Genomic DNA, 18,046 nt, shown 5'->3' on the forward strand with positions numbered 1-18,046 from the left:
AAATCAAGGCAAAAATCCAACAAAAGGTCCCCAAGAGATCTCTGTAATCTTTTGCACAGAGCCTCCATTCCCAGAGGCTTTGTCTCCCCAGGCAGCTGCATGCACTGAGATCTGGTTCTAACTCTAGATACCAAAGAGACATTTCCTCTGCTTGGCACCACCTCTACTCTCTACACGAGTGTTCTTCTACTTCCCCAACCCAGTTGTGCCTCAAAGCCCTGATCCAGTTGTGGCAGAGCCTGACAAAAGTTGCCTGGAACAGTCAAGGCACTTCCACAGACACCCCACTTAGCACCCCACTCCAGGGACTGCTAAGCTTTGTTTAAGTGATTCTGGCCACCTCTGTACCCACACCTGGCCTCATCTCCCTTGGCACTAATAATTCACAAAATACTGGGAGAATTACTGCCCTGGCCCTTAGTTACTCTGGAGTAGCTGGATTATGGTATTAAGGTATGTCTTACTAAAAGCCCTAAGAAAAAAAGACGAAACCTCCACTGAAATAACCTGAAATGTTTCATAACAAATATTAAAGGTTTCCAAGAAGGCAGAAATGTTAGGAGTCATTACAAGAATATTTAGGCAATCATAACCTTCATTGCACCTCACATAAATGTGCCTCAATTCAGTGAAAGCTGGACTAGAAACAGCTCCTTAACTACCAGGATTTGATTTAGAGAATCTTTTGTGACACCTGCCTCAGCAACATCTGGCTCCTGCCCTGAGTGCCAATACCACGCAGGCTATAAACCTGCCAATTAGAAGTCATACACCGAAAAATTAAATTTCATTAGTGGAATTGAAGTTGTGAGCTCAAGCTGGCAAATCTACATCATTTAATAAATCAGCATGAGCCTACAAGCATTCAACATGAAGAAGACTCAACACATTTTTACACAAAATAGCTCTTCCCCTTTGCCATCTTAGCCACATTTGCATTAGTTACTGATCCAGCTGTGCCACTGTCACACCTGCTCCTGTCTGTTCTTTTGAGAGGCACAGATCAATTTGATTTCTGCTCCTACCATCACAAATTCCATAATTTCTTTCCTTTTCTAGCCATATACATCTATCCACTGAAATTTATTTTCATTCAACACAAAAGTTAAACTGGTTTGCCAGAAATCAGTTATCCCAAAGCCAAATGATAAATGCATACCATAAAACAGAATGACTTTAGAAGTAGGAGGCAGGAAGGAAAGACCAAAAAAGCCTTAAAATTTAATGGAAAACTAACTTATTTTATTATTATGTGCAGTCAGCATCCATTTGCATCATGTACTTAACACCCCCTTCTGTTTCTGCTCTCCTTGTAATCCTTCTTCCTTATAACACTGTGCTCCTACAGTTGCTTGGGATTTTCCCATCTCTCCCATCTGTGGAGGTTGTACTTCCCTCTAGTCAAGGTGAAACAAGATACTGATAGGTTTGTAAATTTTCCTTGAAGGGGATCTCTCAGCAAAAAGATTTAAATTTGGTACAATAGTGATATTTCATCTCCATAAGTAATGACTTCAACATATGTAATACTGCCACTGTTACATTTTTCCTAGAGGAAAAAATTGCACTCAAATCTCATGTGTTTCAAAGAGACTGTCAATCTCTCCAGAGCAGAAAAATCTCTACCAAATCTCTACTGAGTGCATTAACGCTGTTTTTTAAAAGTTAATTTCTGGTGCTCTGCCTGGGTGGTAAAGAGCAGCAAAGGACCTGTTTTCTGACAAGGTGATTCAATACTCTGAAAATTGAGCCTCTGGACTTAGGGCCCAAAGTGCTCCAGAACTAAAGCATTCAAAGCTACTAGTCATTGCTGGACAAAGCTTCAGCCACAGTCTAATTCCTAGCTATTTTTACTGTTATGTATCCATGTCTACTGCACTTAAAAGACATCCCCTAAACATCATTTTTACAGCTTCTATTAAAAAAAAATAATTATAGCTTCTAGCACATGCAACTGCAGATAAAATCTTCTCAAGAAAGTTGACTTTAACCCACTGCAGAGCTGCTGGAAACAGGATTACACAATATGAACATGTACAAGGTAGAACAAAACTGACAGCCATCATTTTCATTTCAGACACAAAGGAGACACAGAAGAGATCTTAATTTTTTATAGAAGTAGGTCCCATGTATCTCATACTTTTTTCTTTCTCTTCCAAGCACAGTAATATCAATGAACATCCTTGATCTGACCTTAGAAATTCAAAGTTTAATGTATGAGAGAGCAAAGGGGTTTTAATAAAAAAGATAACACATCTGTGAGAAATGGGAGCAGGCTGTTTATAATTATTAAAGGTTTGTCATTAAATAGATTCATTTGCATCTTAATAACATGATCAGCTTTTTGTAATGTGCACCAAAATGAGACCAGTTATATTTTCTTAAGACCACAGGATTGAAAACACCATCAATCTGTTCTGAGTGAATGGCACTCCTGAGATTTCCAATAGGGGTGTAATAAAAGTCTGTGGCACTTTGAGAAATGCAGGTGGTAAAGGGGAAAAAGCTGCAGTCTTGCTCCTGGGAATTCTCAAATCATAGCTCACATCAACTCTGAAATGTCTAAGTAATAAAACAGAAGTCAGAAAACAGAAGTCCTATTGCTGTATCATTCTTTCTGTTTCTCAGAAAGAAGTGGGAAGAATGAGAAATGAGCACATTCTCCGTCAGATCTCAGAAGGATCTTTCCACTGCTGCAACAGGTCCTGCAATAAGACTTTTCTGGATGGCAATACTGCAAGACTCAAGACAATAGAACAAATAGGTCTCTGAAACACTGTATGGAGGATGTCACTCAATACTAAGCAGGGCACAACTTGAAAATAGGATGAAAAACTGTGATATATAAGCACATGACAAACAAATCTTGCTTTGCTTCACATCAGGGCTTAGGTGCAATCAATACAAACCATCATTACTGTAACTTAAATGAACAAATTTCTCATTATTCATTGATGGCTGTTATGTGTGGGAAAGAATTTAGACCATTCCAGACAAGTTTTTGAGTGCATGCAACTTCCTTTTGTCTTCCTGAAGCATTACTTTTTTCCTCCTGCCTAAGTCTAATGGGAATTAACACTAGACTGAAACTGAAATCCTTTGTGCATACACACAACACACACAAATCAGGCTACCTTGCAAGAAATGGGAGCAGATGGGCTCCTACTAATGAGATGACTTACCCTTCAAAATGAATGCTTGATAAAAAGGAAATAAACCAAGCTTGCTCTACACACTATTTTTTCCCCCAGTACAACTATAGCAGGACGTTTTTTTATTTTTACATTTTTTAAAAAAGATTAGCTGTCTTAGACATGATAAATCATAGGGTTCCCTGAAACTGTCAGTGGGATGCAGTTTTGGCCTCCTCTTTTGCCTTCTGAGGCATTTTGGGGCTCTTGAAAGGCTCACGGTATTCTGTGAATCAGACTTAGAGGATGATACAGGGAACACAGACTCATACTGAAAGCTTGGAAAAGGTCTCAGATCATATCTCAGCATATACAAAGTACAAAGACAAATCCTCAAAAATCTATTGGGAACATACCTCTTCTCAGGTAGCATCTGTGTTTTAAACCTCACTGCCTATGTTGCCTTTGCTTAATCTTTAAGCAAAGATTAAAGACTAAAGACTAAAGACTAAAGCTTAATCTTTAGTTCAGCTGGAAGAAAAGCAGTTTCATCACCTCACTTTTACCCTGTTTGCTGACCCATGGTCTTTCCTGTGGAACTGATAATGGAAAGACATTCAGGACAGCAAATCTTCACAGTTGATTACTATCTACAGCAAATTATGAAAATTGATAGAATTAAGGTACAAACTTTTCACTTAACTACAAAACCTGACAATATTATAGCCATGCCTGTAAAAAGCTTTCTTTGCAGTGTGAGGTCAAGAAAATTTGGACACAAAGGGGGTAGAAACAGACTCTAATCCACATTCTCTTATATCCCAGCATAATAATGGTATACAAAATCATCATATGAAATGTAAATGTTTTCTCCACTGGGGCAGTTTAGCCTAATGAGAATGAGCCGGAATGGTAATTTTTTTCCCCCTGCATTCTCATGGGGACAAGATGCCCTTCATTTTTGCTTAGATTTTCTCATTCTTCAAAAATAATACATAGGTTTTGCTTAACCATTTTGGCTTCAGAAATTCTTCAAGAAATGCACGCTGCAATTCAATTCCTTGTGCAACTTATACAGCACTACATCTCCTTTGTGAATGAATAAACATGAGCTCAATAAATCAGGAAAAAATCCTGGGGATGTTTACTGTAACTTTGAATTTTATAGGGAAGTGAGAATTAGTATCCCAGTAAATTGGTTGTTAGGTGTATGTGTGTGTGCTACGAGGGGTGACATCTGATCCCTTCTCCAGCCTCTACAGCTGCCTCCCTTGCAATGCTCTGGCAAGGCTCTTTGTGAATATTGTCCCCTGCTGTACTAAGTGAAATCCAATCTCCAATAAAACCCACCACTTGTGGTGTGGCTGTCCATGCATGGGAAGATTTGTTTTCCATTAATACTTGTATAGTAATCTGGACCTCGCAGAAGTTCATTTAATGAGAAAACAAAAGGAACACACACACTGCAGAAGAAGTTTTAAACTGGAGTGATTAATAGAAGTAAATAACTGTGGCAGCTTTACCAAAGCATCTACAGAAACACTTTAAAAATTCATAATTTAGTAGTGGCAGGGAAAAATATTTTTTTTTAATTCTAAATGAATAGGTATCTGAAAATATATCTAATCACTTCAAGCTGTCACCACCCACCCCTGGAATCTGAGGGTGGAAAAGAGAAGGAAAGGAACTGTTGATGATGGAAATGCTCTGTTATTTGTTCATTGTCAGTGAGCAGGGACAGAAATAGCTCTTCCAGTGCAAATTTTTCTGTCTGAGGGTCAACTCATCTCTTTCAAAGCTAAGTGTAAGATGCTGCTGCTAACGCAGCTAACTGGGAAGTTTAAAGGATATAAAATCTACAAAATTTTAAATTCTAACAGTCATGAAAATCCTTGAAAATTCCAGCCTAACACATCCATAATTACCTACAGCTCCACCTACCTAATGCAGAAGTTCCAACAATGGAGTTTTTCTAATGTTGCACCATATTTAGTGTCATCTTGAAACTCCAGGTACTGCAATCAGAAAAATTGCACTTTTATAGCTTTTTTCCTCAGCTCACTTTGATAAATGGAGAGAAAACAATCTCAGATTTTGATCCTCAAGGAGGGTCAAATAAGAGAGATCTTAAGATTTTTAATTCAGTCTTGGGATGTTCATTCTTCATTTAAAAATAGAAATACACCACCTCTTCTCCTTGCTCTCAATTGCCTCGTAAAGAGACCGCTTTCTACATAACACAATTTTTTTGTGGATGCAGAGATAGGAACAGCTTTATGTCCTCGCTTGAGCAAACAAAACAGACCATTAAGGTGTCAATTATTCTCAGTGCTACTCCACGTGCCTATCTATGAATGACCACCACAGGAGCCTGCTGCAAACCAGAACGCCTAGCACACCAGTGACTTGCAGCTTCAATAACACCAAAGGAAGTGGCTTCAGAACATTAACAGGTAACATTCCTTAGCCAGAGTTATCCTCAGGGAATTTTTAAATTTTATTTCTAACCCCATAATTCCAAACTGGAGAGCTAATCTAGCAGAAATACCATACCAACAAAAATCCCTCCCACCAAAAACCAAAAATACTAGACGACACCAAACAAAGAAACCCCAAAACAAGAAAACTAACCAAACAAACCACCAAACAAAACAAACAACCAAACCAAAGCAACTCCTCTGAAAGCCCAAGAAGGCATGCCTCCTCTCCACCATTTTAGCAGCCTTTCTGAAATTCCTATACGGAAAATATAAAAGTTAACTATCAGCAAATTTCATCTCCCTAGCTGGTAGTAGCTTTCTACAGTTACCCTTAAAGTCCATTTCATTTGATAATAAATTCATCATGATATCAAATTTACATAATGTTTTTCAATTACTTACTAATATGCAAATATTAGGGAAAAACAGACTGAAAACCCATATGTCCCTAAACCAGGAAGATATGCTATTTAACAATGGGCATGGGGTGAATCAAATGGAACCTCACCATTGCACAAACAAAGCATAGCCAGAGCATACAAGAGACTGAGGTCTAGACCACCTGCATTGAAAATCCTGTAGCTGTCCTAGGCATTCATGAAACCAAATATGTATAATTTTGAAACACAAGGAAATAATTATTAGAACATATTACAGCTGCATGTCACTATTTAGAAGAGGTAGGAAAAGAAAGGGGTAGATGATAGCTCCACTGTTGGAAGCTGAAGGAAGTGAAAAATTCCAGGACAGGTTTCCAAGCACGTTCCTGTAAAGCTCAAGAATACTTCACAAATAATCCTCAAGACTTTTAATGCCTTTAAATATAGCACATGATCAAAATACTCTTGTAGATCAGTGGTCCTCTAGACTTTCACGATGACATCCTTATAACAACCCTAATAATGAATTACTGTATGAAAATGCAGTGAACTTTCTGAACTGGAAATAGATTGGACTCTGGAACATTAATTTAGGCAAAGACTAAAAACATCTAAGCCCTTAGCTGCTATCAGGGCCATGGGATCTAACAGCACCTTGCAGCCGGTCATGGTAGGAATTGCTCACAAGCCCCTCACGTAACATATCTGGGAAAAAGTGATATAAGAAAAGTTGGCAATAAAAGTAAAAAAAGAGGGGTTTCCACTGTCCTTACTGTCCTTTTTATAATAGACAATTCACTGTTTTTCATGGCAATGGTCAGCTTGCACCATAGCTCCACACACAGTGTCTTTGATACCTGCAAAACTGTTACCTCTGAAATCTCAATGCTTAATATTTTAAAAAATGGAAAAGAGATTGGACATTTTCCACTTTTACTGATTAGATCCCACCAGAGATTTCTTAAGAATCCAAAAGGAGACATTTCTTGTTTGTGAGTTGAATATTTTTTTTTCAAGTTAAGAATCTTATTTTTGTATTGCAAAGCATAAAAATCAAAGCCTAATTTAAAAGTAATTGTATCCTGATTAACTAATAAAACAGACCTAGACAGACATACTCAAAACTATTTTCTGTGGAAAACCATTCACTTCCTCATAATCTCTTTTCATTGGCACTGGCTCTGATGACTTTTTCCTCTGAAAAAATGGTTCCGTTTGTTTTGATAACAGCATCTACCTTAAACAAAACTAGCAATGACAGTCCTGTGTTATGGCTCAGTCAGTTTTTTGCCTGTTTAAGACTTAAGGTAACTTTTCCTGATTAGGTATCTCTCCTGAAGTTTCTTTGATCTCTCAGGTACTTGCCAGCACTCTAAAAACCTCAAATGATTAACAACTGAGCTATTCACTGAGATACTGCGCAGCCTACCTGGAAAATGAGAATTTCAGTTCTACAGGCTCTGCTGCACCCTGTGACAAAACCATGCTGAATTCTATAGTGTTCCATTTTGTACAGCTAAACAATGTCCTGTTACTGATTGGGATGAACATATTGTATTCTGTGCCAGATACCAAAAACTATGGAGAACTAAACACATGAAGGACAAAATATATTATCAATAACAAGATGAACACAAGTGAAATTTGTGGTTATAAAGCAATTTGCTGTGCTTTCTGTATTGGTAAGTTTGGTGCTTAATTGTCATTCAGAGCTTGGAAAGGCCCAAGGAATTCACTATCAGAGATCTTCTCCCAGACTTTTGCTAAGCAAATATTTGTGCTAAAAAGCTACAAACATAAAAATGAGGAACAGCCAATCAAAGCACAATCAAACAGAACTTAGTATCCACCAGAAGAAAATTTATTGCAAAAAACTTGAGAGGCAGCGTTACACCAGCAACCTCTTTCCCACTCACATGTACACAAACAAGCAATGATTTTCTGTGTCTCGATAACCTACTTCAGATGAACAAAGAGTCCAACACTTATCAGTCACTTCATACATGCCTGTAGCTAACATCATTATGCTATGTTTTTTTAAGTGTCTGTTAGCAAGTGGGTCTTTGATGTGAAGAGACAACAAATCTGGACAGAGCTGATGGATGTTTTAAGTCCTTTATTAAAGGCTTGATAGAATAATTAAACTGATGCTCTGTAGTGGTAATTAGGGGAGAAAATAGAGCTACCAGCCAGTTTGGGGAATTATTAGCAAGCTGTGCACATATAAAACACAAATGCTCAGGAAAAATAAGCACAGTGCTTAGTCCTGAAGAGTGGGAACCTAGAAGTGCTGGAGGCCTTAGGTCTTTTAATGCACAACATTTGAAACTGCAAGAAAAAGAATAAACTGTGTGTACAGACTTCAGTAACAAATAAAGCATAAGGGAAAAATAGGATATATCTAACTGGGGCCACAGTTTTTTCCTTTATAAAATACTTGGAAAGATCCAGAAGAGAGTCTCAGCACTCTGTGCCACCAGGACATACATAGTACATTAAAAGGCGTTCACTGGCAACCAACAACTCTTCTGTCAGATAGCATTTACATATCTAATAATTCTTTTAAAAAAGCTCAACTTTGGTACAATATCCCCAACAGAGGAAATACAAAATCACAGGAGCCTAGATTAGTATAACAACCTGGCTTCAAAGACAAAGACCAAGCATCTGCATGGGTGCCTGCATTCGTGTCTCCCTATTAATGAAATACACACTGTAATGAGATCCTGGAGTAAGCATGTAATTATATTCCTCTAATGACTTAGCAGCACACATAGGCACACAACTAATGTACAAAGAATGCAGCTCCAAGTTGTCCAAAAACTGCTGAAATTACAGGAGACTGCTGTTTCTGAGAGGTGTCCTGAGAGCCTATATGGACCTCCTGACACGCTAAGGAAAGGAAATATGAGAGGAACTGTAAGGCCTTGAGAAGAACTAGGGCCATCATGTTTCAAAACTGTCAGGAAATAACAAAATAGGAAGTGCAGTTACATTAGCTGAAAACGTGCCAGTGGTGCCATCACTTACATTTCCAGTGCCCTACAGGAGTGATGTGACTCATATGCAAAGTTTTCAGCAGGTCATGGCTTCACCTCCTGTCTCCACCCCACAACACTACATCACAATTACAGTTGTTATAATGCCATAAGCCAGTTTTTTGGGCTACATGGAATTCCTCTCCAAAAATCAAAAGCACTCTTCCCTCTCCATTTCTTTCAGGTATTAAAGCTTTTTATTTAAAAATTACATAGAAGCTATTTCTCATTTTATGAAAGATAGCCATGACATAACTTCAGCACAAAGAGACCAGAAATGTTATGAAACAAGAAATTCAATTCCTTCCCACATATAAAGAAAAATACCATGAAAATTCATTCATGACATTTAAACATTTATACAAAGTTGCTGTCAAGGAATATGGAATAGAACTTGTGGAGTAACAAAACAGAGCTGAAAGGGCAGTCTTAAGCATGGATTTTTAAATCCTTCTTCTTGGAACAGAACAAAATGCAACCCCACAGACTCCTGTTTTCATTTGACTTAGCCAACACTATTTAAAGCTGTTGCTGAATGTGAACATCTCTAAGGCCTGTGAGAGGCCTGAGGGTCTGTAGCTTTCTCCTGCCCCAGTTCCAGCCAATCTATGCTTCTTCAAAAAGGGCAAATGAAATTTAATTGTAAGAAGCTATTTTTCTTAAGCTTTTCATTAGGAAGCATTTCAACAAAAATGAAGGTGACAGATGGTATTTCAACACATACATAACATTAGTAACCCAATGTTAAAAATCTGTGTCACCTTCACAGCATAGCTCTAGTCATTCAGGTTACTGACTATTACTGTTATTTTTACTTGCAAAGAAGAGTTTGACTGTCAGAGTTTTACAACAAAATACATTAAGGGCAGTTTGACAGAATTAAATATTTATAGTGTATGGTAAATAATTTACAGAAAATATATTAAGACCTCAGGCTCTAATTATTTCGTTTTCATTGTTTTGATCACCTCTGACAAAACACTCTTGCAAAGAAAAAAAACCAAGCACATGCCCTTTTCTAAGATATTAGGAATGATTGATGGCTAAATATAACCTTTCCATTAAAGCAATTCTACTACCAGTTTCAAGTGGGTATATGATCAGTAAGTTTAAAGTAGCATTCCACAGTATTGTGTGGTGTCAAAACATAAGCACAATTATATCACAAAACTTAACTAGTCTCTGGTTTAATCTTTGGTTAGTTGTTTTTTTTCCCCTGAGAACACGTGCATTCACCTGTTTGGTCCACCAAGCAACAGAACCAAGGTTTTTGTATCAGCCTAAATAAACATTAGCAGTGTGTTTACAGGGCACAACATGTGGCTCCAGAAGCAGCATGTGTTTATCAAAGTAAAGCTTCAGACAGATGTGTCTAAGCTGTACTCAGGGCCTGCCTTACCCCTGGAGAGTACTGCACCAGGGCACCCTGTCCAGGCTTCTCTCTCAGATGCCTGGCAATCTGCATTTGAAATACTTACAGAACTCTGAAGCTCCCCTTGCAGATTCAGAGTTTAAAAAGGTATCTATTTTTCTTAAAATAAACAAAGTTTAAAAGCCTAAGAGAGTAAAGCTTTCTGACTGAGGACCTAACAATACAGTCAACAGCAATCCAGAAGTGGCTCCAGTGCCTTGCAAGCATCCATGAAGCTTCCTGTGCAGGGATAACCATAGACAATCAATGGTGCATTGACTACCTCAAAGGCAAGCTAGTAAAGGACTGTTAAAGGATATTCAGCTGCTCAGTGAAGGGAGTATTCTTTGCAAGGCCTTGTGCATTTCCCAGAATGCTAAACATTTACTGGCCCTTGCAAGTCCAGCCTTGTCTTGGGAACCAAAAGAATCAGTAGTTTGTTACTACAGGACACGAGAAAACATGATGCGTGCCACTGCTATTGTAAAGGTAAAAAAGGGAAGTTTATTTTCTGACTCTAGCATTCATAGTTTTCCAAAGGTGCCAGTGGATTGGAGGGTGGAAGTGCCACCTCTCCAACAACACTGGACAAACTACTAGTCTATCAAATTCTCCTCCTTTATGAAGCAATGTAAAAACAGTAAGTTATTTACAGAAAGTGTGTGAGAAAGTTTGTTACAAGAATGTAAACTCAGAAGGCTTTAGAAAATCTTAAAAAATCAGGGTGACAGTAGTTAATGCTCATTTCATCAGAGATCCTGCTAATGCAATTGTCCTCAACTCCCAAAATCATTCCACCTTTCTTTGGAACAGGTGCACCTCTTCACTTGCAACATGTCTTATCTGAAAACCCTTTACCCTTGCCAACACAAACATGTCTGGAATACACAAAACAACATTAATGTACACTAAAACTTGCCATTTAATAAAAAATTGGATTTTTATATATTGCTCAGTTCTGTGTACAATTCATTAAGCAACTTTACTCTTCAAAAAGGAGCAGCTGCAAAATTTCCAGTCTGATGCACAGCACTGCTGTGAAACCTTAAGGGCTAACTTTAGATTTGAAGCATAGTTTGCTACAAAATACAAGAGATTATGGCTACTTTTAGCAAATCTATATTTACAAAATATTACCATAAAAAGAAATTAGGAGGTAAAAAATGGTTTCAAAGATTATTTTTCTCTTAACTTCAACCTGCTCAGAATTGAAATGTCTGTGAACAATGAGTTGCCTTAAAATGTACAGAAATTGCTCCAGAAAAGCAGCAAACATCTCAGCTCTCTGAAGCTCCTTTCCTCTGCATTTCAAGTGAATTTTAAACTCCTGAATTTTATTACAAGGTTTTGTCTACTGCTTTCTTCTTCAAGGCACGATTAGAATCACAGAATCATTAAGGCCAGAAACACCTCTCAGGTAATCAAGTCCAACTGCAAATCTAACACTGCCAAGTCCATAATTAAACCATGTCCCAGAGTGCCACACCTACCCATCTTTTAAATACTTCCAGAAATGGTGACTCAGCTACTTCCTGGACAGCCTGTTCCAAGGTTTGGCATTGCAAGAAAGAAATTTTTATGTTCTTGGGAAACCAAGAAGCGCCAAACAAACAGCTAACAAAGCTTTACAGGCCCAGAAGAGATGCACAGTTTCTGAAATGGGAGATATTTTGGAGATTTTTTTAAAAATATTTTTTCCTATGGAAATAAATAAAAATATTACTTTAACATTTCTTGTTTGTTGTCACATCTGCCCAGACTTTTAAGTTGCTACATTATGCACTATAGCCTATCTTAAAAATTTCAGAAATCCTAGAATTGAGTTCCAGTAATCACATTGAAACAAATTACAGCTGTTATTCTATCATGGTATCAAATTTGCCCAAGCTACAACTTTCAGTAACTGCAGAAAATCAGCATCATGACTTCTTTTTTCTCCTCTCATCATTCTTCAGCTTTCTGTTCCACTAGTTCCCTAGTTCAGCACCCTTACAGCTAATGCTTACACTTTATTCCCAGTTTGAATTTATTAGATTTTAACTTTCAGATCTTGAAAGTCCTCTTGACATTTCAGATCTTGAAAGATCTTTCTGCTACCCATTTCAATACCAGACAAAGGTGTTCTTCAGTCTTAATCAAACTACCTTTGTTGTCTTTTGGATACGTTAATCAGTTTCTTAAAAAAAAAAAAAATCCTCACACCCACATCTTTTTCTTGCCCTTAAGTGTTTTCTGAATTGCTGTCCCTGCACAATGCTCTGTAGTATTAATAATAATATATAAAACCGAGTAAATGCAATTTAAAAGAAGCTAAAGAACCGCGCACCAAAACCTCAATAAGATTAAGCACTTCACACCTACAAAACAAGTTATGATCCCTGCTCCAAAGAAATCAAAGACCAGACATAGGGCAGACAGTAGCAGGTAAAAACACTAGAGGAGAGTGGGCAGGGCAGCATTTCCAGCTAACTGACCCAGCAGGCAATGCTGTATCAGCTTTGAAGCCATCAGTACCAGGTATAAAAAATAACATTCCTAAATCTGTCTCAGGCAAAAGTCAAACATCTTGCTTAGAAGGTATCTGCAGCTCCGTTGCTCATATGCTCACATATTACAGTAGAAATTTTGTAGAGACTTCACACTTTGCTATAACCATGAAGAGACTGAGTCTTTTTAGAGTAAGAAGAGGTTAATTGCATAGAAATTATTATCTCCCTAGAAAAATAAAGCTTAATTTTCTCTCTCCTGTAGGATTGTGCTAGCAAACAGTGAGCTCTGTTCAATCAAATAAGATTCTGCTTTCATACAAAAGAAAAGTACAGTTTAGACTACTCAGCAAGTTATTAGTTTTGCATTAAGAAGGACAAGCATATTTAATATCCATAAAGTCAGGAATGGCTAATTTGCAAGCAATGCTTCCAAAGGAAATATTCCCCCCACCCCCTTCCCTGCTACAAACCAGTTTTCCAATGTTGCTTATATTATAGCCTTCACAATTTTTGTTGTGAAAAGGAGTTATCTGTTGTGGTGATGGTTTGGGCAAGATGACAAAAAGGTGGATAGGTAGAGAACAAATGCAGCAAAAAGCTACAACAAAGGAGGTTAGAATATCTTTTTAATTCTTTTATGGTATTCATAATGAAAGCTCATGATGAAAGAGAAAATTGCTACCTTTCACTAAATAACTCTTTGACCAGAAAAGTTTTTCAACTTCCTAACAAACATTTGATTCATAAAATTCTTCGCTCTCCAGAAAATGAAATTACAAGAAGAAATGCCAGAACAATGCCTGTAAATGAAAATCTCTTCTTTTATTTATTCTTTCTAGGGCTTTATTCTATTTAAACTTAAGGAGATGGAAGAGGAGCATAAAAAGGCAATTAGCTTTCAAGCAAGGGGAAAATCATTTCAAATATGACATTCAGTCATAAAAATATTGCATTTGTTGTAGCAAAAGGAAAATCAAACCACATGAGCCCTCAGGTCTGGAATGCTGATCCTGAAGTGACCAATGTGCTTCCAGGGAAAAGCCAATAGAAACAAACTACACTGCACACTATGGATTGTGCAAGGCAAAGGAAAAATTGTGCAAAGAGAAAAATTGTGCTTCCTGACCCTTGCAGCAATCAGCTTATTCCTCAAAGCATGAGATTTGATTACCTTCATCTCACTGGGCACAACCATGAATATCACTGTATACCTTCTAATGCTCAGTGCATTCTAGCTGAAAAAGGGACACCAATGTAAGAATTTCTAGAACATTTTGATTGTGGAACCTGGGCAATAACTGCAGCAAGAAATCTATAGCAAAAACATGCACAACTGCATCAAGTGCATGAAAATACAATTGCATTTAGATCTTCTCTTTTGAGGAAAAAAAATCCTGTAAATTAATTTCACTCTAAGAAATCTCATGATAATTAAATTTCCCATGCCAGAAAAGCAAAAAATCTCAAACCCAAAACCTCAGTGAAGATATTTATCTGATAGAAGATTCAGGACAATCCATACATAGATATCTGACATGTGGCATATACCTCTGTGGTCTGTCCTAAAACTTGAGTGGAGATTTTTGCAAAAGCCCCAAAAAACACCCTCAATCAAAACAATCAAATAGGAACATTGGCAGTTGAACATATATTCTCCTCAAAAATGTACTGAAAAATAGATGAAATTTGACATGCCTTAACTGCAGAAGAACTTCAGGCATGCAGTAATAATGGACATATATAATCATCATAATGTTATGATGATGTATGCTAATAAATATTATACTGTTATGAACATCTTTAGACTACTGCTCTGTTGGTAGCACTGTCTTTCCTCAGTGTACACAGTATTAATTTACCATTCCTCTGCCAGGTGCAAGCCTCTTCACCTGCTTCAATGCTAAACAATTTCATTAGAACCTGTATGGAAAGAAGGCAACAAGTCCAAGTTGTTTTACTAGTTCTGTGTAAATCAGGCAACATGTTCCACTACCATTTCCCACTAGGAATGAGAGTTTCAAGGGACGTTGAGGGTAGAAACAGTGTCACATGCTGAGCAAAGGTGTAGAGAGCTGGACACTGTAGGCTCAGATCAGAGAGCATTTGGGTTACTTATGCAAAATGGTGAGCTTCTCACTCATGACAAGTACTAGGTTTAATGAACACCTAATCTCCCATTAAATGTACTAACTCCAGTTCTGGAAGGTCAAAGGCTTTCTGGATCTCATTTTTAATTTTTACATTTATCTGCAATGTTACTCTCTTCCAGCAAAGCTGGCAGTCTGATCATGGGTATTCCTTCTCCTCTGAGCATATATGACATGTACTAAAACTTGAATAAGAGGGAAGGTGGAGGTTACCTCAGCTTTCATAGCTACTTAAGAGGAACTATGAATGGCTCACCTTTTCTCCTCTTTTAAACCTGTCAGTGTACTAGGAATAAGGAGTGTCTAAGTACCTAACTATACAGGAAGAGGAAGATTGACCACTGGGTCCCAGCATTCCTGTCTGGTATAATCTCCAAGATACAGAGGACAAAAAGAAAAACCTTTTGTTCAACAGGATATACAAAGGAAGCTATTACTGCAGAAATCAGAATTACTACAGTGTTTGCTAAGATGAGTGCCTGGGCAAGTACTCATTGAAGACATTCTGTCCTATGCAAAATTAAAAGATTTATGGTTAAATATCCCACTCTTTCCTGAATCAGAAGTTTTAGTGAAGAGGCTTATATGTTGCATTCTAGCTTCCATGTTACCAAAACACTACACCAACCTTCCTCTTAAGTTTTACCTCCTCTACTCTGCAAGTCCACCTCTGTAAAGCATTTACCATATGCTCAACTCACAGCTTGCACTTGAGCTTTCTCTATTTACACAGGATCTAAACATACACTTAAATGCTTTGCTGAAAAGGAGATGAATTTTCCAGTCATGGACATTTTGGAATCAAAGTCAAAGAATTAAGCAGTCCAGAACCTTGATGTGTGGATATACAAAAAGTAGAATAGCATGCCTTTAACACTGTCTTGTGAGTCCTTTCTGGGATGAATGTGTGCTTGAGAGGACCAAAAAGAAATAGCAAAATGTCTTCTTGTTGCCCAAAGGTATTTAATATGGTGGAGCAAGGGGAATATAATCAGCATTAAAGTGCTCTTCATAAATAATGGACAATCTAGCAGCTTTTATCTACTCTGCACTTTAAAATAAAGTTTCTACTCCTGAATATTTCATGAGCAAAAGGTCATTTATTGTGGCTTTGAAATTATACAATTCAGAAACTGTTAGGAAAAAAAGTTCTCCATTGCAATGCAACAATGGTGAGTTTTGAGTATCTGGAGAAACATGGGCCACCTTAAATACATATTTTGAAACCTACCACATACAAACTAATGGGGACATCTTTGCCCTGAACTATAACTACTGGTTTTTAAGATGTCCAAGCCTATTCAGCAATCCAGTATTTAATCTCAAGTGAAGCATAAACCTTAATGTACATTCTCCTGAGCTGTCAGTTCTAGTTTGCATTTCTTATCAAAATATACTGCTGATCACAGGTCATTTAAATGTGCATCCACGACAGCCATTTTCAGGAAATCTATTTTCTGCACATTATTTTAAAGGTGTATTTTATTACAGCCTTTTCAAATTACAATTAGAGTTACACATAAAAAAAAACATTAAGGAAGCACACTGGTGAACAGGTGAATTGTCAAGATGAGTTAGAAGTAACCTTAGCTCTGTCCTCTGTGAATATGAGGCCACAACACAGACCTATTACTGCATCCAGAGACACATGTTCTGTGGGTGTAGATCAGCATGACTTCACAGAAGTCAGTCATGTTACATCTGGTTTCTATCAACAGAAGCACCAGTACACTTCTCCTTAGTACCATCACATTTACAACATCCCACACCTATAAATGACCACTACAGGAGCCTGCTGCATATCAGCACACCAAGCATGCCAGAGACTTGCAGCCTCAGCAACACCAAAACAAGTGGCTTCAGAACATTAGCAGGTAACATCCCTTAGCCAGAGCTATCCTCAAGGAACTTTTCAGTTTTCTTTCTAACCCCAAAACCCACAAACACCCCTCCGCCAAAACAACATAACCAAACAACCAACCCACAAACAAAACAAAAACCAGATTTTAAAATATGACAATTCATTTTGTTTTTAAAACTAAGGTATTTTCTACATATGGTAACTGAGCCCCAAATCCTCTTATTTTATTCACAGTCGCCACTTAAAAAAAAAAAGGAAAAAATTAAAACATGAAAGGATCTATTTGCAGAAGTTAGAAGCAATCAGGACAAACAGTATCATACATAGCAAATCATCAACATACAGCTCCTTGCATATACAGATGACAGACCTGTCTGTGGCAAAAAAAAAGTTTATTTATCAAATGAATTATCACACTGCAAGGAGGAAATGTGAGACACCTGGCTAACCTCAAGATCAATCATCGTTTTTAGCAACAAATTCCAGTGCAATCCCATGGAGTGATGGGTCATGCATTAAACACCATGTACAAAGCTGTCCTTTTGATTTTAGATATTCCTCTGCGCATTTGTAAAAATAAAGTTGATCTTTAGCACTTATTTCAAGTAGGCTTACAGTTTTATTGAGATCATATGTCCCTCCTACATTTACCAGCAGAAAAAATCAGACAGATCTGTCATGCGTGATTTGGCATTAGACACCTCAACTGCAGCAGTAAGGTTAATTTAAAGAGTCGTGTCTGCTACAGTCTGAACCTTATACAACACACTATCATTGCCAAACATCTAAAATAGTAGCTAAACTCTTTATTTGTAGACATAGTGAATGTGGTCCTTTAATATATCTGGTTTACTTAGGATGGTATTCAAAAGCCAATATTGTCTCATTTGTCCGGGTCTGTCAAACACAAATATCAATGTGGAAGCTGCAAGAAACGCACAGGTTTTATCCTGGCCCATTGCACAGAGAGAATGTCTGAGGCAGGTTTTTTTTTTTTTGTTTTGGTTTTTTTTTTGGTTTTTTTTTTTGTCAATAAATTTTCTCAAGGCATTATATTTAAAAGCTTCAAGTATATCAACAGCAAAATCATACTTTTAAAACACCTTTTG

General features: G+C 37.4%; 1 protein-coding gene and 1 long non-coding RNA gene across 5 annotated transcripts in view; one reads left to right on the top strand and one right to left on the bottom strand.

Moving 5' to 3' along the window:
• ELMO1 (engulfment and cell motility 1) overlaps positions 1 to 18,046 on the bottom strand; it is a 302,773-nt gene that overhangs the window by 129,205 nt on the left and 155,522 nt on the right. The window lies entirely within an intron of this gene.
• Positions 16,798 to 17,537, top strand: LOC128787766 (uncharacterized). Its single transcript, XR_008430831.1, has 2 exons — positions 16,798 to 16,950; positions 17,172 to 17,537. It is a non-coding gene; the product is annotated as an uncharacterized LOC128787766 (long non-coding RNA).

The sequence above is a fragment of the Vidua chalybeata genome, chromosome 1 (genome assembly GCF_026979565.1).
Source record: "Vidua chalybeata isolate OUT-0048 chromosome 1, bVidCha1 merged haplotype, whole genome shotgun sequence".
Classification (NCBI taxonomy): domain Eukaryota; kingdom Metazoa; phylum Chordata; class Aves; order Passeriformes; family Viduidae; genus Vidua; species Vidua chalybeata.